Genomic DNA, 23248 nt, shown 5'->3' on the forward strand with positions numbered 1-23248 from the left:
TTATTCAAAGTTGGGGAGGGGGCAAATATATTATTACAAGATGCTTCTCTTTTTAGACACCTTTTCTGTTGATTTTAAACTATACGCAGTGTTTTGGAATTGTATTTGGGGGGGGGGAGATTTGTTTCAGACGATTAAACAGAACAGTTAAATGTCACCATGGTTTTTGTTTTCAGTTACTGTCTACAAAATCCATCTCTGGACAATTTCATGCACGGCAATGGCACTTCATTCCACACAAGTTGTATCTAATGTCTCCATACAGAGCCGCCAGCTGTACACTCTCAGGCGGAGGTCTGGTGGGCCAGAGACGCCATCCTGAGATGTGAGACCCCTTGCTGTCCCTGGCAAGCCTCCCTACAAGCGCCAGACCCCACTGCCACCGCCACTCTCTGTCCGTCTGCACCAGGCACAACTTAAAATCGGCACATTAGTATTTGTATTTGCGGCCAACGCTGCATTTTATTCTTCATTTAATTTATCCCTGGGCGGCGCGGTTGTTTAGATATTTTGGCTGGCTTGTGCAACTTGCCGCCATCTGCACACTAGGTGCGCCGCCATTTTGGGACAAAAGTGACATTTCAGAAACAATGACAAAGTAATTCAAAATGCTTTAGAGTGTGTGCGTGTAATGCTGTCTAGCTTGTTTGGGTCAGCTATGCGAAATAAATAGGTTTATCAGTGTAAATCGATGGACTTCCACGGAAAACAACACCCGGCAGAACAGAGCGCGTGCTCCATTACCTACGTTAATGCCATGACAGCTGAGGAGAGATGACCTGGCCCTCTCATCTCCCCTGTACAGATGGCTATTAAAGAGGACGCATCCCTTTTGTATGGTCCATGTAGAAAGCCTTTATTGTCTTATCAAAGAAGCCAATATTGCCCACAAGAGGGGCGCGCTCTACTCGTACTGAAGAGCACAGATTTTCTCATTTTTCTATCCAATTCTTTGTGCCATAAAGAGAGAGCTTAATCATTCTTAGCACAGAATGCATTCTGATACATTCACAGCTTTGAAGCAAAATTCTTCTTTGCTAACACTTTCTAAAAACTCTTTGCTAACATATCCTCTTTGAAGACGTAGTGCAAAACAGCTTTACAATTCACAATTGTGTAAAAACTGCTTAACTGCATGCAGGCTTCTCCACGTTATTAAATGTATAATAAAAAGGAAAAGATATTCAGTGCAGTGCTTAATTATAATGAGCCTACCTAGCTAGGGCACAAGTCTTAAAAAACGAACTGGGGGGACTAGCCAAGTTAGGTAGTATGCAAGTGATATAATGGCACGTAACATCACAGCGTGTGACATCACGGAGCATGACATCACACATGGCATCTCAGAAAGTGGCATCACAACCCATGAACTCACAGGAAGTAACATCACAAGAGGTGACTTCAGTTCTTAAGACATCACACAAAGGGCTTTAAGTGGGATGAAAAAACTGGGGGTCTCTCAAAGGGGCGTGGCCAATGTAATTAAGGGCATGGCTTAAAAAACGAAAGCTAAAAATCTGTGCTTCGCATAGTGTGCCGTCCGACTTGAATTTTGCTGTTTCTATCATTGCATCCAGATATATGATACAACAAGTCCCATGATACCTACAACAAGTAGGGGCTATTGGCTTTGTCAATGGTTGTTAGTTGCATAAGATAAATAAGCAGCAACTATGGCTTACATATTATATAAAAAAGGTTCCACTTAAAGCCCTGGTGGCACCACGACAATGTTGCTGCTCCCGAGTTTCAAAAAGAGAAGGGAAATCCAGAGACAAAATGACTCTCTTTAAAGGATTTCCCTTCCCCTACAATGCTCACCTGGCATGACGTCATGCCGTAACTTCCCCACGAGTGAGAAGTGAGCAGTGTGAGCACGCGCACATGATGTGCCTGCTGTCACTTCAGTCCGGAAAAAATGGACTGCCTATGCCAGGTCACAAAACAGAGCCCGCTAGAGACCCGTTTCGAGGCCTCCTTTAAAAAAACTGCCGGTGCTCAGCACCGGTGAGACTCGGCACACTTAAAGCCCTGCTCACGCATCTGTTTAGCACGTCTATCATGAGTACATTTGAGCACATTGCAATATTTAACAAATTAGATTTTGTGTTGGACTTGTGCTATAAAAGTGACACACCCCCAACACAAAATCTATGTCTCAATGTATACATTTATTTTTTAAACTCTGCCAGAAAGAAATTGGCAACTAGGAGAAATATGGCAGTAAATCTATTCAGCTTAATTGGTTGCAAAGTTTGTATTTTAAAATATCTTGTGATCCTTAGGTTTTTATAGTAGTGTGTGATGTGATTGCATGCACTAGCACTTTTTATGCACTTTAAGCACTTTATTTAGTTTCTATAAATGATATTCAGTATTCAATTTTTTGTGTACCAGCATTCCTGTAAGAAAGTCAATTTACTAAGTTAATTTCCTTAGAAACATAGCTCCTGGGTAGTTATCCGTGAGAAATGTCCTATAATAGGGTATTCAATGCACTAGCACTTCATGTAACGCATTAGCACTTTATTTAGCACTTTATAAATATATTTGCTGCTATCCTATTCCATATTCATCTCCCTAAAAAAGTTTTTAATTATTTATGTAAATGGTTATGTGTATATTGGATGATAATAGTAGTTTTCTCTGTGCCATCCAAATGTAGATTATTTTATAAAACCAGGGTGATAGTCAAAAGTTTTACCCACCTGAAATGATTTTTATTGGTCCATATTTTTCGCAAGTGTATTCTACTAGAAATTGTTGCCCACCGTAGTGATGAACTTAATGAAGATAAAAGATTTCCACCTTTTGAAGGATGTAATTAAGAAAAACTGAACTTTTAACCGTTTGTGTTTTAGACATTACCTCTGTTGTCCTCAATAGTGCCGAGTCTAATGAAGAAAAGTGATTTCGTACCCTTAGGTGTAATCTAGGAAAATTGAATTTGTACCTTCTCGTATTTTAAACATTGTTATTTGTATGAAATGTTGTTTTATTTATATTTTATGTGGAATTCCTTGGAATTCCAAATCATAATAAAATAAATTGAATTGTTAGGTTAAGTCATCTGATGCATAGATCTTTTTGTGCTCAGTAAATCTCAAAGAACAATAAAAATGGAGAGATAACTCTGGCGGTTGATACACATGCTGGAGAGATCTGTATATTTTCATATAGTCCCAGTTTTGAATCAAAGTAGCATAGAAGGTTAATATGTCTCTTGCAAAGTATCTCATGTGACATGCAGATGACACATTTTTATTTTAGGCAGATGGGTAAAGTGGGTTACTGCTTTTAACATAGATCGTTTGTTAATTGCAGTTCATAAACTGTAATCCTTCTAATATAGCATAGTGAGCTATGAAGGACTTGTGACTCCTACACCTCGTAACGCTCGCTGCCTTATGTAGCACACCCTGTACATTGATTTACACACATATGATTTATTGTCAATGTATAATGTGTACTCGTGATGTAAAGAGCTTCGACACCCTGGATTGAGATGAGTAGCGCTATAAAACAAATAAAACAGAATAGTGATATTTAAATTGTTATTTGTGTAAATACTGTTACAGACAAAGTCATCTGACATTCTTACAGTGCATGCATATTTCTTATATTCTTATATACAGCGACTGAACAAAATCAAAACCATGCCTCTCTCACGAACCTGCGAAGTGATAAGCGATGTGCCTTTGTTTCGCCTCCATTACATTTACGTGTCAGGTTCCAGATAGTTCGAAGCCAGGACACTCAATCAAAAGGAGGCCTGATGGTGCCTTAACTTCGGCCTCTGTTTTAGGCTCAGCTTGAATTTAAAATAACAAATCCCCATTGCCTGCAGGTTGCTGCTCAGAATAAAAGCAGACAAGGTGCAGGCGGTTTCTGAAAATTACGGTTTCTGAAAATTACGCTAGGATGAATTCAACATATTCCTGTCAGGTCTAACTTCTTGGCAGGAAAGACGCCGTCCACCCTATGAAAATAGTGGAGAGACGCAGTCTCCCCACGTGTACCCTCGACTTGTGCCCTGTAGCTAGCCTAGATTAGAGCTGGCAAGACAATTTAATGGGGAAAGCCAGGCCAAAGATGAACCATGGATCTGGCTTTGTATGAGCCGAGCCCTAAAAGTGATTGCCATGTAAATCATGCAAGTAACATCACGTGACACTATGATAAAATCTCTTCAAAGTTAAAAAAAGTGTATCTCTCTAACAAGCTGAACCATTAAACCTCACTACTTCAGAGTATATCACTGCATCGAAAGACATTTATTATAGTGATAGTTTTTAAACATGCAATTAGAAACATACATGCCCCTCACCGAACAAAAATGCCATTAGTGAGGTAAAAGGCAAATCTATTGTCATGTGTACCATACAGGTGGCCTTGATTACACAGAGCAGCATTTTTAATAATTTAGACTTTAGAGGTTTTTGTAAACTGCACGTCATGACCTCACATATTTAAAGGCATTCTCATTTGTTATAATGAAGAAAAAAGCATTGCTGAAATAAAATGTTCGCATAGGACAACCTAGCACAACTTAGTAAAGCAGAGAAGCTGGTTTTTGTTTTCAAATTGTGCAATTTAGACACTAGATGAACACAATCGTATTGGGCGGTGCCTCATCTAGCTACATTGAATTGGGTTGAGGGGACCAAAGCACAACTCCCTCGATAACCCCCACCACTTTCCAATTGCAAGAGGAGTGTGAACTCTACTGCTCAGAAGCAGTATCTTGAATGGCAGTGGCCTCTCCGTAGTGCTACACAAAAAACTAACTAACCGTAGAGAAGGGTCTAAGGGGAACCTTTTTAAGACCTGCTTGCATCCTATCCCCCAATCTAACTAGTAAGTGTAAAGGATGGCAAAATGCTACCAGCCTAAACGTAGCCATGAAGATGTAATTGTTTTTACATTTTAGAAAAGTGACGGGAATATGAAGTTCGCGGACCAGAAAGGGGACGAGTTTTTCTCATCAGATGATTGGACGGTCTTTAGAATCAGGCCGAGTTTATCGAAAACCGGAAACAATAGTTTCAGGGGTTTCAGAACCTCGCCGATTAAAGGTGATTAAAGGTGATTAAAGATGAGAGAAATGTGTCTCCTTTCTGGTCCGCTATCTTTAATCGATGAGGTTCTGAAACCCCTGAAACCCCCTTTCTGGTCCGCTAACTTCATATTAATTCGGCGAGGCCGGATAACCCGTCACCTTCCCCTCGGCTCAGTTGGTAGCCTGAGGCAACGACGGATAGGTGGGTGACAGCTTTACTCTTCGAGCGAGACATTTCCTCCCTCTATACTATCGAATGAAGTGGTTTTTTGATCGATAAAGCTTAGGATTACGAATGGCGGTAATTTGGGTTTTTGTGAGTCAGTCTCCTTGAGAGATATTTAGCTTTCTTGCTCCTATCTAACCCATCTTACTTTTTAACAATACGAGGAGTTTTCCTTGAGTACTTGGCCATTTTGCTATGCATTGCTGGAATAGGAAATGCAATGAAAGCGATTTTTGGCCTCCAACATACTTTAAAATAAGAATATGAATGCTTTTCTAAAATGTAACAACAATTGCATCTTCATGGTTACGTTTAGGCTGGTAGCATTTTGCCATCCTTCCCACTTACACCACAGTGATTACCAAAAATCTAGCAGTATATATAATAGGACTCTCAACACATGCATATAGTGTATCAAAATTAATACATTTTTCCCTCCCCATTTCCTCATTGCGTGGTCTCTTACAAACCAGAGCAAGTGCCAGGTGAGGTGAGGTGTCCTCTATACAATTTATGGGTGAGTTTATTTTGATTATTTTGGTTAAAAGTTCATAGAACATTGATTGTCACGTTATTAGACGCTCATACACAAAAGGTATTGTTGTCTATACTGTTGCCGATGTATCTTCCTTGTGTTACAGGAGAGATTTATTTACAACCATGACTTCACACCACCGTTAAGTATATCACTCACGGTAGGTTTTGATCCATGCATGGTTTCAATTTAATTCATTATTATTTTTTCACTGTTGCAGTAGTGGTATATATATATATATATAGGTCCTGAAGAAAGCCGTAAAGGCTGAAACATGTCGACCACATAGCCATCTCTACTGATAGTAATATTTGTTGTCATACTATCGCCACTATGTTTTTAACCTTGCCGTTATGATGACCTCTCTAATAAAGTTTCACTTTTGGCATCACAACAGGCAATTTTATTCATCACTTTTTCACTTTTGCCCACACTTTCTGAGCACTGCAACTTGCTAACCTTCAGCATTACCAACTTTTCTCTCACTGGTGGACCTTAGATCAGAATCCCACACTATATACTCAGTGGGGCACCTGGTTGGTACCAGTCTATACTACAAAAGAACCCAGATGACGAGATTCCGCCAATGGGTGGGCTGATGGGTATATTTTTTCTATATTTCTTCTTTTCATACATTTTTCTCTCTTATAACACATTGTTCTTCTTCTCTACACACTACTTGTTGGGTGTATAGACATTTAGAGTTCTATTTAGACCCTTGGCATCCCTTGGGTGTTTTTACTTGCCTCTCCGTTGTGCCCTTACATATGGCTTTGATGGAAGAAGGCGTGTCACATGCTATGCCTGACCTGGCTGGCCAATTGTCATTCTATATAGAATAATAATAGCCAGCCGACAGGCTGTGCTGGGTCGGCAAAGGGCTGCTGCAGCCTCTATAGTTCTGAGGAGCAGCGTTAGCTGGACCCAACACTAACAAAAGTACAGGGAAAAAATGACCCACATCTAGCTTCAGACATTGGGCCTCAGACATCGCCTAAATGTTCACCTTCTAAGATGGGTCCCTTGTTCTCCTGCTTCAGGAATGCTTTGTCTTTCATTTGGGGCGCATAATGTTACTGTGTGGCTGGCAGGCCAAAGACAAGTGAAAGCTCGACTTGTTTTGGGCTTGAGGGTCCAAGTGGACCACAAGCTGCACTAGAGCCAGGCATCTGGTTCAAGCCGGCTCACCAACGTCTAGAGTTTCTTGCCTCTCATGCCTCTTTCATCTACCACAAGACACTCATTGCCTTCTTATCTCATTCTTTCAGAGTCTTTTTGGTCACTCCTTTTTTCTTGGTCACTATTTTTCCATATTTTGATTGCTCCTTCTTTCCCCCTTTGTACTTTTCTCTCTGTTCTTCTCTGGGTCAAAGTCTGATGAGGAATAATAAGTGCCAGTCCCCAAAATGCATGTAGGTGGACCCCACCTGCAACCACCAGCTCAAATTATGCACTGGTTCAGAGTATTTCAAAATCTACGATGATCCGCAGTAATTCTAGATAATAATCCCACTGCCTCCCAGCATATGGTCCAAACCAAGGGCAAGACAACTCAAAGTTCAGTACGAAAAAGCCAAAAACCATGACATCTAAAGCAGTTACACCTATATACAACTCATGGGAACATCACAAGACTCCTAGACAGCTACGACAAAGATCTGAAAGAAAGACATATATTATCATAAAGTGCTGGAACTCACATTGGCCGAAACATTATTCTGTCAAATGCAAAAAAAGTTTAAAATTCTGCTGCAGGAGCAGGGAGAGGCCACCATAAAACCATCCATGCTAATGTTATCCTTAGAAAATGACAGTGGCATACAGTTAGGTAGAGGGCCAGGATCCAAACTTCTTTTTAGATATTTCAGGGCCCAATTTACAATGGTATTGTTAAAAAGTTGGAAGTTACTTCAAGCAGAAATTATACTTGGTCATGTTAAGACTATCTTGCTATTCACAAATATTTATATTGGCCCAAAACCTACGCATGCAGAATTTACACTGTGGGTAAATGACCACTGGAAAGATTTGATATTCACAAAAAAAAGTGATTACATTCCTATTTTTGTGATTTAATTGATGCATACATTCTACACTGTATAATTTAGGATTCAGCTTGGACAGAAAAAGGTAATGTTATATTCTTTTCACTTGTATCATCCACTTCCTATGCATGTTGGACTTTCGGATTCATTGGTGTATTTTACTCAACTTTTAATCTTGTTTAGACTAGATCCATCTTTTGTGTAAAATAGGTGACGTAATTAAATCCCTATATTGTAACACACAACCATAGGTCATTCTTTCTCCCTAAAATGGAAGCCTCATTGAACAAGAAGGAAGCAATAAGAAGACACAACAGACCACTTTGACTTGTGACAGTGATAATCCGAGAAGCGCAAGGGAAACCCTGATTCTGAAAGCACTTTGTGACCATACAAATGATGATTTTGTGCTACATACATGTTCTTAGAGTAATGTAAAATAAATTGTCAGTATCAGGGTGCAGTGATCAACATCCTCCCATGCATAACCTGGGAGGAACTAAACCTCACCTTATTCACAAAAAAAACACATTTTTGCGAGGAACTAGACTTAGCCACCAAGAAGTACCATGCATGTAACAAACTGCATACAAGGAGACTAAGAAATAATGTACTGTGCATTTTGGCTTCACCAATACAAAACACATACCTTCAGGATGCTTTACAAGAATCTCTGGAAAAAAGAAGGAAAATCCTCCCTTTGTCTTTGATCTAAACTCTGACTATTGTTGGCATTTACAAAAAAGTTCAGGAGTGCTCCTGGGAAATTAAAACAGTTGTACCTTCCCAGGAGCATCACAAGAGTACAATTCCGCATGTAGAAACTGAACACAAAATTGCATTTGCACATAAAGCATTTTTTCATGTTTCCTTATGACAAAATTATTTTATTGATGGAGAAATCCCTTCCTCTTGCTTTTGCTCTCCATACCCATCCTGGAAATGAACTAAATCCTGCTCTTGTAAGTCGAACATTTGCCTTTCGATTGAGGGTGGGAAAATAGTTGCAAATTGTTGGTAAATGCCCACAAGCCAATACGTTTGTGAAAGTTCAGGTGAACCCATCCATGAATGCCCACTAATCCAATCATAATACTGGATTTATGAATGTGGCACAAATGTGAACAAAAACATAAAATGCACATACAGGGCTTGCTATTGAGTAGGATTCTGGTGAGCACTGGAGTGTCATTGGTACACTAACTGGGATGTACTTCAACATCAATGTCAACCCTGAAATATCGTCTTGCCTCTACACACATTTTGAGACCCTTCAGAAATGTCTTGCTATCTATACTAGCTAGCATGGTGTACTGTAGTACACAAAGCACTTACTTGTGGTCTGAAAACAAGTCGACCCCTACTTAACTATCCGAGAACTACAATCAGCAACAACTAAGAGGTCTGCTTCCATTTACATTTTAAGACTTGTCAAAGATGGATGACAATGATCAATGTCATATTTAGTGCTTCAGATGCAAACAGCCTCCAGCTACTCCTTGCTTTCAGTATAACCTTTACAGAGCCTTGTCCACCATGCTTCTGTTTCAGCCTCAAACCCTGTATTCTCCTTAGTTTCTGTCATTGGCTCCTTCCATTCCAGAAACCTCAAACCAATAACCACTGTTTCTGTTTGTGTTTTTCCCTTTTCCATCAGTCTCCTTCTATCAAGTCTACCCATCCTTATAATGTGATTTACCATTCCACTTCGTCATATTCTGTGCTTTCCAGTTCATAGTTTACTGAACATTCAAGTCTGCAGCTTTCATAGCATTCCTGTCTGCAGTGTCCTTAGAAGACTAACACAACAGTTTTTTTTAGCATTACAGCTCATTTTCCTGTCCAGTGCCTCAGTTACCTCATTTACAACATTCCCCTGTATTTTGCTGTGATTACTATGTAGATCTGGGGTCCTGTCTCATTCACCTTATCTGTATATAATGTATTTAGTTTGGAGGTTGCCCGTAGTTCCATCAGTTGATAGCCTCTGTTGCCTTCCTTCTTCTAATATGTTTGTGTGGCCTTTGCCCTAGTTACGAACAGTGAAATGGTTACTCTTTTAAAACAAAATCACAGTTAAGTGCTTGCTGGACACGTATAAGCTGATTTCTCATAAGTATTGTTGCCTCGTTTGTACCTTAGGAAGCATACAGAGACGAGGTGCCATGAGTTGGCAGACTCTTTGAGTGTAAAGGCAACTACTCAAAAAGACAGAATGGTAGCAATATTGGTTGAAATTAGGTACTGGAAACATTGTTTCTAAATTTTTACTAAGAAGACTCGGATTAAAGAAAGCTGATCCTGCACTTTCTTCCTTTTTAGTCTTTATGCTACTGGTTTATCATCTTATTTGGCAAATTAAGGTATTGATCCCTTGGCTCTTGCAATCCATAGAATTGTTTCGCTAATATGTGGAATATATAGATGTCTTTTCTTCAGGGAAACAGACCTACAGCAAGCAATAACTGTCTTGGAAAGTTTCAGTGACTATAACATACTAGAAATTAATTGTATCAAAACTAAGGTTATTGAATTAGCTGTCAAAGAGCGCAAAGAAACCGTGGCGGAATTTTGTGAAAATTTAAAATTGAATGTGTGTCATCTTATAATTACTCAGGTATGAAGTATGGCAAACATAGTAGAAACAGTCAAATTTAGCTAACTTAAAATCCAGTGCCAACACCTCAATATTTACTTTGAGAAGACGTTTTATTTTGTTAAAGTTAATCAAAGCTAAAGTTTTACCTTTATTGACATATGTCCCTGAAATGTCCTTGGATGATTTAGCACCTTGAATAAATAAAGCACAAAGATGACTATTCAAATCAAGAATTTCAGTTGCCAGATGCAAGAAACATAGTCATATCCATCTTGAGTTTGGCATATAAAGCAAATGTTCAGTGTTTAAAGCCAATATTATAACATTTTGTCTTAGAGGGAGAGGTGCTAGCATTGGGTATTCCAAATACTTCACACAAAAATGCATTGTCTTTGGAGGGATCAGATTTCTTTCCTATTACCACTCCAAACTAAGCAATAGTAAGAAAACTGGTGGACATTTGAGGGTAAAGATGTACTATTCCCACTGCAAACTGAGCATCAGTAATGACAGTGTTAGATTTTGAAGGGATTAGATATATTATTCCATCTTCAACCTAGGCAACAGTAGAGAACGTGTTGGACTTTGAAAGGCTCAAATGTACTATTCCCATGCCAATATAAGCAATAGAAGAGAAAGTGTTGGACTTTGGAGTGGTGTGAAATACTATGTCCACTCCAACTTAGGCAGCAGTAGGGAAAGTATTTCACTCTGAATGAGTAAGGTTTACTATTCTATCTCCACCATAAGCAACATTGGGGAATGTATTATACCATGGACGACGGTTCAGATCTACTTTTCCCTCTCCATGCTAATAACATTAGGGAAAGTGTGGGAGTTTGGAGGGAGTCAGATTTACTTTTCTCATTCTAAACTGAGCAACAGTAGAGAAAATCTTGGACTTTGGAAAGGTCAGATTTAGAATTCCAATACCAAACTGACAAACATTTGTGAATGTGTTGGACTTTGAAGGGGCTAGATTTACTATTCCCTTTCCAACATATGCAACACTAAGGAACGTGTTGAGCTGTGAAGAGGCCAAACATACCATTCCCAATGCACCCTGACCTGCAATAGAAAAAGATTAGACTTGTAAAAAAAATCACATTTCGTATTCAAAAAGTAAATAAGAAAAATAAATGACACAGAATCAAAGCAAAAAGCAATAAAACTGTATGTATAATAAAAAAGTATTACCATTAAATCTATACCAGAAAACATACATACAGTAAGTAAAATAAATAGAGTCCAACCTATTTCTCTACCAACCAAACAACCCACCAAAATAAAATATAATTAAAAATAACGCACAGTGTAAATATTAAAATATACTTCTAACAATGTTAGAAAACAACCAAAAAACTTAAATATTTGCAAAAAATATTTCAATAAGTTCACATCGGATGGCTATTAAGGTAGAGCTTTTTTTGTATTTTAATGTGGCTAGTGTCAGCAACATGAACAGATGGCTATTAAGGTGGAGCTTCTTCTTGCAGTTCTATGTGGCTAATTTAAGCAACATGAACCTATCAGTTGAGAAGTTTTTCCATTATTGCCGATATTTTTGTTAAGAGAAACATTGCTCCAGACATTAATGTGAGCATCACTGGAGTTGGGCTTTGGCTCTACCCACATGTTGGGAGGCAGGAGTTGAAAAGATCAGCGCTTTCACAAAAAAGTGCTTGCCCTCCTGCAGCTTTGATCATTTTTTTATTTATCTGGCTGCCTAAGCTTACATTTTCAGGGGCACATACATGACATTGTAATGCTATTAAAATGTCATAGAAAATTAGATCATTTGGATTAGTTTTCCCTGGCAACACCCTGATTGGAGTAGGGCAATCATTATCCTACATGAATTTCAAGGTCTGACTTGATGATGCAACTGTCACCTGACCTTTAACCTACCCCAATATTATTTTACAGTTCTGTGCTTCCACACACATACATATCTATTCCCATGCTATTTACTTGTAAAGTTTCACATTACCATTCAACAGTCCTTTATAGTTACCCCTATTAGCATTGCTAATGCTTTCTAGATGTGCGATTTGGCCGATTCTAGAGATTTTGCTGATTCTAGAGAGGAAATAAAGTTGTTATTTTGATTTTCTATAGCCCAGGTCATAGCATCCGAAAAATGCCATTGGAGAGAAGGAAGTTTCTCCCTGAAATTCCCAAAAATAAAATTCAAATTGAAGAACTTTTATAGAAACAAACAGAAACCCAGATACCACTCAGTTATATCAGTTAGCATGCCTTTGCATACCCTACTTGTGGCTCACACATAGCATTACAAGTAGTACCTTAAGAAACATGTTAAGAGGTGAGATTCAAATTTTGGTTCTTGAACTGGTTTACGATTCTAACTGCTATGACTTTGTATTGGGAATATTTTTAAAACATATAGACACAATTATACCAAACTAAAAAAGTATTTCACTTGAACTAGATACTAGCTTCATGCTATAATCCTGCTCCATTTTTATGCCTAGAGTTGATAAAAAGTCCTTGTACACCTTAATTGGGGAGTTCACATTTGAAATCACCATGGTTTAGCACCCTTCTTGACCAGTTGGCACGAATCTTATCATGCTTATTTAGGAAAACTTGCTGATCCGTCAAGCAGGACTAAATTTATTAGCAAAGTGAAAAGTTATTTTCGGTATGGATGGACAATCTCAAGCAAAAATAAAGAGTTGCTATCACTAGCTCTGAAATAACAATGAAGATACATCGGTCGGGCCCTATGTTTTATTCCATGCATGTTACTTGTAACAGTACACAGTATCTGTGCCTAATTTGTAAATAAAGCAAGTGCCAGGGACCGGGGAAAATCCTTAGGACACCACTGTGGCTTGCACCACGCCCTACCCATGCCCCCACTGTGAATTGTCAGTAACAACACAACCACTAATCCACACACACATACAAGTCTAAATATTTGGCACATACCAAGTCATCCAAAGCTGTCAGAATGACCTAGATATGCTAGTATTATTATTTTGTAACATATAGTTAATTTTCGAACACTTTGCTGATATGCTAATCTCAAATGTAGACAAACAGCACCACCATATGGTGGACTGTTGTAAGTGCTGGTGTTAAGAATTAAGTGCTGAGCACCGGCATTCACCAGCTCAAATTAAGCACTGCACAGTACTCTTTGGCATCTGCTGAACAAATTTGTATTTATTGCACCCAGCTGGCAGAATGTCTGCCCTCTCTATGCATTTCTTGTTTAACAAATCGCTTCATATTGACACTTTTCTGTCTTTCTTTTTTAAAAGCTGTAAATGCTTCAAAATCTAGAGTAAGCCATGCATTTCACAAACATAAGGTAGATGACTGTCTACCATCAGTAGGCTAAATAGAGCCACAAATGTTCAACCCGCAGAACATCATCACACTGCTTTGCAACTGTGTCATGGAAACCAAACATCAGTGGTGTTCATGTTAAAGATGCTTAAGGCTACACCTTACTGACTCCACTACAGATTATATTTTCCATTTGGTGGCATAATCCGTCTTGTTATATTGATTGAAATGCATAATACAATCTGCAAAACACCATGTACCCGCTTAAGAGAGGCGAGTAAGAGGCTTTTCACATAGCTTCTAATCCCGCTTCCCCTGCTAAATGTCTAGTTGAGATTATTTTTGATTAGACAAAACGACACACAGATACATTCAAACTAAAAATACCTCCCCTCGATGGGGATATTTTATCTAGCAAAGTAATACAGCTTGCATTATTTGTAAGAATAATGGCCATGCTGGGAATGTATATCTATGGCCCAGCGGCACCCTATACAATGTTATGTTCTACCTTGGACATAAAGAACATAAATTCAGGTTCCGAGCAGGGGATCGTGGTCAGTTGTTAGACCAAAGCGATTACTCTTCAGAGCAGTAAAAAGGCTACATGAAAAACCCAACCTTTAGTAAAAGCTGAAATAAAAAAACGGTGGCTACAGAACGAATAACAAATACAAAGAAATATCGAAGGCTCAATAGATGTGGTGTTGGACAGCGGAACGAAAAATTTAAAAAAACGTCTTTCTTCCTTTTGTTGAACGTCGATAGCGCGTCATTTGATTTTAGCTCTTCACGTTTACTGCACTGAGCCTGCCTTTGTTGCTTTATATGCGAGGGGACTGTCATTGCACATCACTTCCTGGTCCCTGTGGCATTACTGCACCTTGCTGCAAGCGAGAAGAATGTTTCAGTGTTTACCGTAAAATATTACCCAAATTACCAAACGTATGAAAAAGGGATGCAAACAGTGTTCCAACATGAGTATTCCAGCCATGTTTCAACTTGCTGTGCCCCCCTACAGCTTCCTTTCATTCGTTATGCCCACTGAGGTAGAAAGCAAGGTAGGTATTTCATTAAAACAAGTATAAGGTATGGTTGTGCACCAAAAGTATGAAACCAAATACCGTACATCATTCTTACAAACTCACGAATTGCAAACAACAATAAAAATAACGCCAAACCAAGCTGTTTCTGTCGTCATTTTAGACCACACTGCTTCCTCAACTTTTACTTTACCGTTTTCTTTTGAAAAGTCATGCTTTAGAGACATAAATCAGTTTGCTGTAGATTCTACCATAGTTCTGAACTAAGGGTCTTTGCGATTTAATGTATTTATTAATGACATGGAAATAATTTGAGCTTTTCAGATGACCAATGTTGAAGAAAACGCTACATTGGTTAAAAGTAAGGCTTGTATGCATTGCGGAATGACTTGAACTGGATAATATAGGCGCCTGGACTGAACAGGGCCAAATTACAATTCACACAGATGAAAACAGAAGAAAGCAGAAACAAGCCTGGAATAACAAAATGACTTAAAACATCTTGTGGAAGGAATTTGTTAACGTGTCTTTGGAACAGGAAGTTGTGGACTGCCATGATGAAGACATTCATTGCACTGTGCAGTTTGTGGCAATGATAAATCAAGTCTCTCAGTGATGGATAAAAAAACACTAACATTAAAGGTGATCTAATTTAATCAGTGTCATACTTTTCAAAGCATTGGAAAACTCAGATTATCACACACTCATATTGAGAATAAGGCTGTAAAATATTTGTGTGTATAATATGCAATCAAGGAATGGATTTAAAAAGACTTACAAGAAAGGGGCTTATTACAATGTCGTCTGGAGTTTCCTCCGACCAACACCAGTGGCGGATCCTCCATGGGGGCTTTTGGACGCCGCCCCCCTGCTTTCTCGCCGTGCGAGAAGGCAGAAACAGATGGTAGTTATTGCCGTAATAACTACCATTTGTTTCTGCCTTCTCGCACGGAGAGAAAGCAGAACTTCCTGGTTTAGAGTGGGCGTTACTCGAGGGCAGGGGGGAGTGGCTTGCCCACTGTTGTTAATACTGTCTGTTTGGGCAGCCTGAGGCCGCCCAAACAGAGAGTATTAACAACAGTGGGAAAGCCACTCCCCCCTGCCCTCGAGTAACACCCACTCACTCTCCCTGTTCTCTCTGTATGCTGCTGCTGCAGCATACAGAGAGAAATGACGTAGGTGGGGCAGCCGGCCGCACCAATCAAGAACTCAGCGGTGGAGGGGAGGGAGGCTGCCTGCCGTGCCGCCTTCCTGATGACGTGCTGCAGGACTTGAATCAGGATGGCGGGAGTCGGACGGAGTCTCCGGATGCCTGGTAAGTGTACTATTTTTTATATATATATTTGATTTGAATTTGATTCCAAACCCCTCCCGCCTCCCCCCTCATCCCCTCAGGTCATCGCGTCCCCATTTCCAACCCCCAAAATCCCCCTACCCGCCCGTAATGCCGGCCACGACTCTGTGAGAAATGCTGCCTAACCTGCCTGTAGCTATGACAGCTGGAAACGCACCCAGGGCTGAGAAGCAGGTTTCATTGCTTGTGTCGTGTTGTACAGGAGGCCCGTTCTCGGCTGTATAATTGTCAGTTAAGTCTATTTGTGTCATTAAGTGTGCGTGAGTACTGTAGGCATGAATGTCACTTTGCTGTACACATTAGTAGCGAAAGTTCACCAAGTTATTTTTGGTGCACAGCCAGGTCATCAGAGCGGCTCCATGGGGAGGGGAGAACCCATGCGTGCCCTTTGAGATGCCCTTAGTCACAAGCATGATGGTCCATGGAAACACGCTGCAATCAAAGAACCCACCCTAACTCTAGAATAATCAATAAACAACTTATTATGTATTCATTTTGAGTTGCACTAGCCAACCAGTTCAGAACGCACACGTTCACCATCACTTAAACTCCGAAAGCAGGGATCAATTCGATTCCTCATAAAGAAAGGAGACGGAAAAATTGGCATTGGCAATATGTACCCTTGTCACCTCGTCATAAAAAGGAATGTCTCAATCTTATTAAGCTGTCCGTTACCCGAGATGGAAATGTGAAAAGAGCACTGCGGTTATTTTACTATTGTAAAAACCAGGCACATTTTCCACGTATTGAGGAGTGTGCTTACAGATGAGTTAAAAGGAAAACAATTTTAAAAGGTAAAAAGTGTAAGGGTTTCACTTGGTTTTTGTATTTAAAAAGGGCAGTTCATCAACAAGTAAGGTAAATGTTCTGCCATGAATATTATAATGCTGGGAGTCGGGACGCCTAGGTATGAGAACGAGTGGTGACTGAATTGCAGTCTTATATCAAGAAGTGGTAAAAATTGATTTAGTGGGAAGGTGTGAATTATCGGCTCTGTTTCTTTATGCCCACATGACTGGACTCTCTATTTTTCGCTGTATGTGACACCCTCCTTCCTGCTATTTCCGGTTTGGAAAATTTGTGTAATGTAACTGGTGCTCTTGTACAGCACTACAATGCCCCTAGGCTGAGTTTGCACTGTAGACAACTGAAAAAAAAGAAAATCATGAGGTACGGCTTAAGTTTATTAGGTACGCCAATGTTTGTTTCACCCAGAGTGCTGCTGGCGTAAAGGCTGACCCTGCTGACGAGCATACAGGAAATTGTGCGGCTCCCATGTCAGGCTCAGCGAAGGGGGAGGGGAGGGGTGGGGGGCGCAGAGGGGGTTTGGAAGAAGTTAGTTAGTCACTTATCAAGTATGGCTGTTAATTAGGATTTCATGAGTTGATGAAGCCCAGTCGAGCTGGCTCAGGTTCATCTAGAAACTGGCCTGGGCAGTGTGTCACCAACCAGATGCAGTGCAGAGACAGCAGTGAGTGCAGGTGAGATAATTAAACATCTTACTTGTTACACTGTTGAAATTTGCATGCTTGAATAACTGTTGAACATATGGGGTAATCTTTAAAAGGTTTCTAAATATTTCAAGACTTCACGTTCATTATTGCTTTCTATACCTTCTTTTGTTCCCTCAAAATTCTTCATTAAAATTATTTTTAAAATGCACTATTTGCTGCTATTTTTTTCAAACTTTTCTCAGGTGTAAGACCACTTCTAACTGCCCTTATGTTAGCCTGGCTCGCTCCCTTCTTAGGTAAAAGTCATCCCCAACTTTTACGCCCCCCCCTACTTTGAAATGTCACCAGCCGCCACTGCCGCTGCGGAAACGGGAACGACCGACCTCCAGTCGGCGGTCCCGACCGCCTAATTTTGATGTGACCGCACATGGTGTGGTCGCACTCCCACATTCCCTTATGGGAGCATGTGTTACTGCCGTAAACCGGCCATAGCACAAGCTCACTTAGGGAAATGGGAGGTTATGCTCATCCTTACACCCCGTGGCAGGCACCTCAAAGTGCCTGCCGCAAGGTGCAGGGATTAACATAACAGGGGGTACCATAGGTGCCCCTGTGGCCCCCAACCAGAGGCCTCAAGGAAAAGGGAGCCCTACTTGGGGCCCGCAACTCGCTGTCTGACAGGTTTTCCATGTTAGAAAGCCAGACATGGAAAGCCTGTCGGAAACCGAGCATCGCAATTCCAATGGCGGAAACGCCTTTCTATGGGATTATAAGCCAGTCTCTGACTGGCTGATTGACTCCTGGAGCCTCTCAGAAGCCAGCTGGAATGACTGGCCGGTTTCAGTTTCATCCAGCTGTATTGTAATCAGCTGGTCAGAACAGAAGTGAAACCGACAATCTTGGTCGTAATAGGACCCAAAGTCTTTACAGCTACAAAAGGCATTAGAAGTGAAGGGTGATTATGGGAAACTGTGCTTAATTTGAACTGGTGTTTACCAGTGTTTTGGCATCAGCGCTTAATTGAATACCCATACTTATGATAGTCCACCATGTTGTGGTGATGTCTAATTTTTATTTGAGCACAACCACGACATTTTTAATAATGTAATATACTATAAAAATGAATGATACCTGCCTCCCATACCTTTCTTTAGTTTTGTGGGGACTGGAATAGTCCTAAGTGTCACACTTATAGGAGTGTGATGGTTAGTAGTTGTGTTGGTACTGGCATTTGCAGTACTATCAGGGGAAATAGGTGCCCAAGTTACAGCAGTCTCCTGAGAAGGCTCCAGGTACTTTATTCAAATTAAGCACTGACTAGAATACCTATGCTTTGTAGTAGATTTCTTACTACAAATACGCCCTTAATTCAATGACTTAAAAAGCATTTATTGCACTCTTATTATTCATTTTTTGAAACATTCAACAACTGTAGACTAGACCAATTTTTGGAACATATGCTTGGTACTTTATAAATGACAAACCATCATGTACTTTGTTATAAAGATAGAAGGGAATGAAAACATATAGGATACATCAATGAACAATTGTGGAAGATTAAGCTTCGTGCATATTATTAGTCTAAATGACACATGCAAGTTTTATTGCGAGTATTCAATGCCTCTACCATAGGGCAGGCAATAAATGGGTCACAAACCTTTATTTGGCTTAATGTTTCACATTCTTGCAATTAAAAAATAAACTTCTGTGGTTCGGTATAGGATATAGTTCTGTTACAAAGTTAGCAAGAACGTCATATGAGTGAATGTTGACAAATACTGGGTCATGTTACAAGAGCTGAAGTAAGCTTGCAAGGGAGAGAGCCAACACTACAGGACTCATATTACAAATAGGGTGCATTTTCCCTTTTTGCGCCACGGCACACCTTTAAACAGGTATGTTGGTCACAAACTCAGAAAGTGTGCCCGCTTATGATGAATGCATTGCCCTCAGGGCATCTGCAAACTCATACGGCCCCTGGGACAATGCATTCTAACAAAATAAGGAGCGACTGCTTCAAAGTCACTTTGCTTTCCTCAGTGCTGGAGGCAACCTGCCTACACTTTGAAGGCGGATAAGAGATCCCCTTGCAGGCGGGTGCAGTGAGTGACTGAACCCACCTGGAGAGGGATGTCTGGGGGTCCATGGCACTCTCTTTTACCCCCCCCCCCCCCCAAGAAGGCTGCCCTCAGGGGGCAGTGTGACACATTTTTGTAGTGCCCTCTTAGTGTGCCTCCCAAAAGCATATTTGCCTCTTCATTCTTGACTGTAAAATGCAGAGGCAAACTGTTTCCCTTGGTTGCATACACCCATTTCCTGTGCAATTGAAGGAACGCTGTCTGAAGATAGTTCTAGCCCTACAGGGGCACCAGCGTTGTCAGTATTACAGAAGGGGCCACACAAACTCCTGCAGCCTGTTGTGTAATACTGAAGTGCCCCGGGGGCGCACAAAGCAGGCACACATGCCCTTTACACTCCCAGGCAATTTCTGCTATATGGCCCCTGGTATAAAAGTTACATCAGTTAACCGTATCAATGGTGCGCATTACTATTGTGCAGAAAACAAGCTTATTTCATAATGCTGCTTTGGAAAATGAATGCAGCCTGCGGTAGAAGGAAGAGCCCAAAGAGATACTGTCAATAGATAATGATTTCTTTTTATTATACCTTTACTATTCCGTGACTGGGCTCACAAATCAAAAACAAAATCCACAGCTATCACAGTGACAATTTGTAAAACAGTGAAGAAATGTAAACTCTTACATCAGATGACATAAGGGATTTAGTTAAAGAATTTCACCGTAGAGAACAGTCTTGGAGACAGTATATAAACAGTAGCCCAATTCCACTTTGTAAAAATCAACAACATATATTTATTCCAAGTGGGGACTGGATCAACGAGACATGTTAAAAAGAGCTAATTCAGTAAAACTAGGATATGTCAGTCATTTAAGTGGTGGATTTTGTTACAACTTTCTTTCATGTGACTTATTCTAGTCTGAATATTACACTAAGTTTGAAAGGTAGTCACTGAAAAAGCTACATTCTGTGCATGAAAAACAGCACACTTTTGCTTATATGGGCCTCCTAATTTTCTCTCCTTATTCATAACTCGGCAAGGCACTCCTTTCGAATGTTCTTCTGATAAAGGTTTCATCTCAGTGGGAACCATAAGCGTCTCATATTACATGCATGTCATATTATGGATAGTGTCTACAGCAGATAATCATAGCAAATGGGGAGTTCTTGCAGTTCCTTCCTGAGTAACCAGGCATATGAAGGATGGAAACTGCTACAGTGCTATTTTCAGAGGTCTGCTGTAGACTTACAACTGTTCACTTTTACAAATACCAAATCCCAAGCTTGGTCAAAATGGTTTGGGCATGGGTTTAGGAAGAGTGCAACTCCTGACAACAAAAACCAAACAGCTCAAAGCAATGGCAGTGCATTTAGGCAGCAGCACCTGGGAAATAGCTAATCCCGTTATTTACCATTACAATGTGCATTGCGGTGTTTAACACCTTGGCTGTGGCTGGAATTCCGCGCGGTGCTGGACATTCCGATCGCGGGCGTGGTCATGACGGCTCCCAGCCGTCATCAGCACACGCCCACCGTGACTCATGACGACTGGGAGCCGTCATCAGCACCGAAAGTGTTAAGGTGCCACAGTAGTCAGTAAAGAGTGAACATGACATGAACAAAACATTTCAATGTTTGGGACATGACATGGTCCCAAACATTGAAAAATAATATAATATGATTCTAGAATTTTAACTTAGATTAACACTTGTGATGTGAGCAGTGGGATTTGCTTTCCTCTGAGTGCCTCATTTTCATGTGCACAAATGTTTAATCACAGACAGTACGGTAATGCATCACTGTGAATAGGCAAACAATGCTTAGTGTGCATAAGTTGCATGGAAACTCATGTGACAGCTATCACTGGTTTTACATTCATGCCTTTTATACTCTAGTCAGGAGCCTACTTTGTGTACTTTGAAAGATAAACAATGACCATAAAGTAACGTAAAAAATGCACATGCAACTTGAGACTTTTTCCTTCACGAACCACGGCCTCTATACTCAAAGAAAACGTTGGGTAAATTTATGTGGAATACACTCACTGCCCGGTGTGCCAATTGCTAGAGAGATAGCTCTAAAGGCAGCGATTACTTTGGGTTGCATGAGTGCGCAATTAACCAGCGAAAAAGACATAATTGGCTCACATGTTTAGCTGGGTTTGTCAAAATATTAAGAATTAAGCGATTGAAGTGCACCAATACGATATGGGAGCAGACAAGAATATTTTGATTCAAAGTCATCAATTGTTCCAGTGGAAGAGTTGCTTCTGCTCCCATTCACACGATTTCAGCGCCACCTGAAACTGAACTGAGAAAGTATTCCAAAACATGAAAACCTGCAGTACCCCGTGAAGATGTGATATTGCAAATAACACAAATCACATAGTGGAGGTGATTTTCTCTAGCGTCTAGGTCGGATTTAGAAAATTGTGCTGACGACAAAAACTGGTACAATGCGCGTGTCCCACTGAGTCCTTGAGCAGCAGGGGCTCATACGCGTGGATGTTCATTCACCTGATTCTCAGGGTGCGCAGGCCCAGATACTGGCCCTGAGTATGGCACATAAAACCCAAATCTTAAATGTGCAGAAAACAGTTGGGGTGTTGAGAAACCTACAAAACATGATGAGAGGTAGGCAGACTGGAAACCCAAAGCAGCCCTGGCAATTTTGTCGGACCAGCCCCTGAGGGGCTGAGGGCGTGCAAGTGTGAAGCACTGCTGCTTTTGTTACTGGGGGCTGAAATTGCATCGAAGCTGCAAAACCAGCCATCTGTAACAAAACTGTCCCCCACTGCTACAATACAGGCCCCACCCATTCCAGCCTCCCCGGGAAACGACTGATGCCAACTACGGCCAGTCCAGCTCTGCAGGGAGACTGAACGTAAAACCAACGACAACATAAGGTCACTTGCTAAGAATGTCCAATGTAAAACTACATGTGTTGGATCAAGTCCAGCATTTGAAGATACACACATAAAAAGTGTACATACAGTGAATTTAAATGGAAAACAACTACATAGGGGTGGATCAAATATACAGCATGGATCTGGTCCTCATGGATCTATACTGGACACCACCGGTGCAGTGATGCCATAGGCAGGGAAGCAGGCCATCTTGATGGGCCCAATGGCTTTCCGACGCAAAAGTTAATAATGCAAAAGGGAAATGCGTAAGAATCCTCATGTACTGAATTTTAGCATCTAAATACGGCACACTTGATACAAAGTTGTTCACGAATAGGGTTTCCTCAACTTGTAACAAAATGTTTCATTGGCTGCCAGGCAAACGTGTGTGAAAGTTGCTTCAGTCGTAGCTAACACGGGTTAAGAAAAAAAATAGCAGAAAGCCAAAGGAAAACACGGCCACGCTAAAAAGCTACTGCGTTGCTTCTTTACTGCAACAATGAAGGAAACTCTGCGCTAAAAGGTTGCTGGTCGGTGACAATGTCCCTTGCTGTCACAATCATAGTATTTTTGAACTGTGAGATTTCAAGAACCACTCAAAGAAAACAGAAATGAGCCTCTGATCTGAGAT

At 40.6% G+C, this 23248-nt stretch overlaps 1 protein-coding gene across 5 annotated transcripts in view; it reads right to left on the reverse strand.

Moving 5' to 3' along the window:
* Positions 1-23248, reverse strand: part of ZNF521 (zinc finger protein 521) — a 651786-nt gene that overhangs the window by 302742 nt on the left and 325796 nt on the right. The gene's annotated exons all lie outside the window — the stretch shown is intronic.

Source organism: Lissotriton vulgaris, chromosome 4_1, assembly GCF_964263255.1.
Source record: "Lissotriton vulgaris chromosome 4_1, aLisVul1.2, whole genome shotgun sequence".
Lineage (NCBI taxonomy): Eukaryota > Metazoa > Chordata > Amphibia > Caudata > Salamandridae > Lissotriton > Lissotriton vulgaris.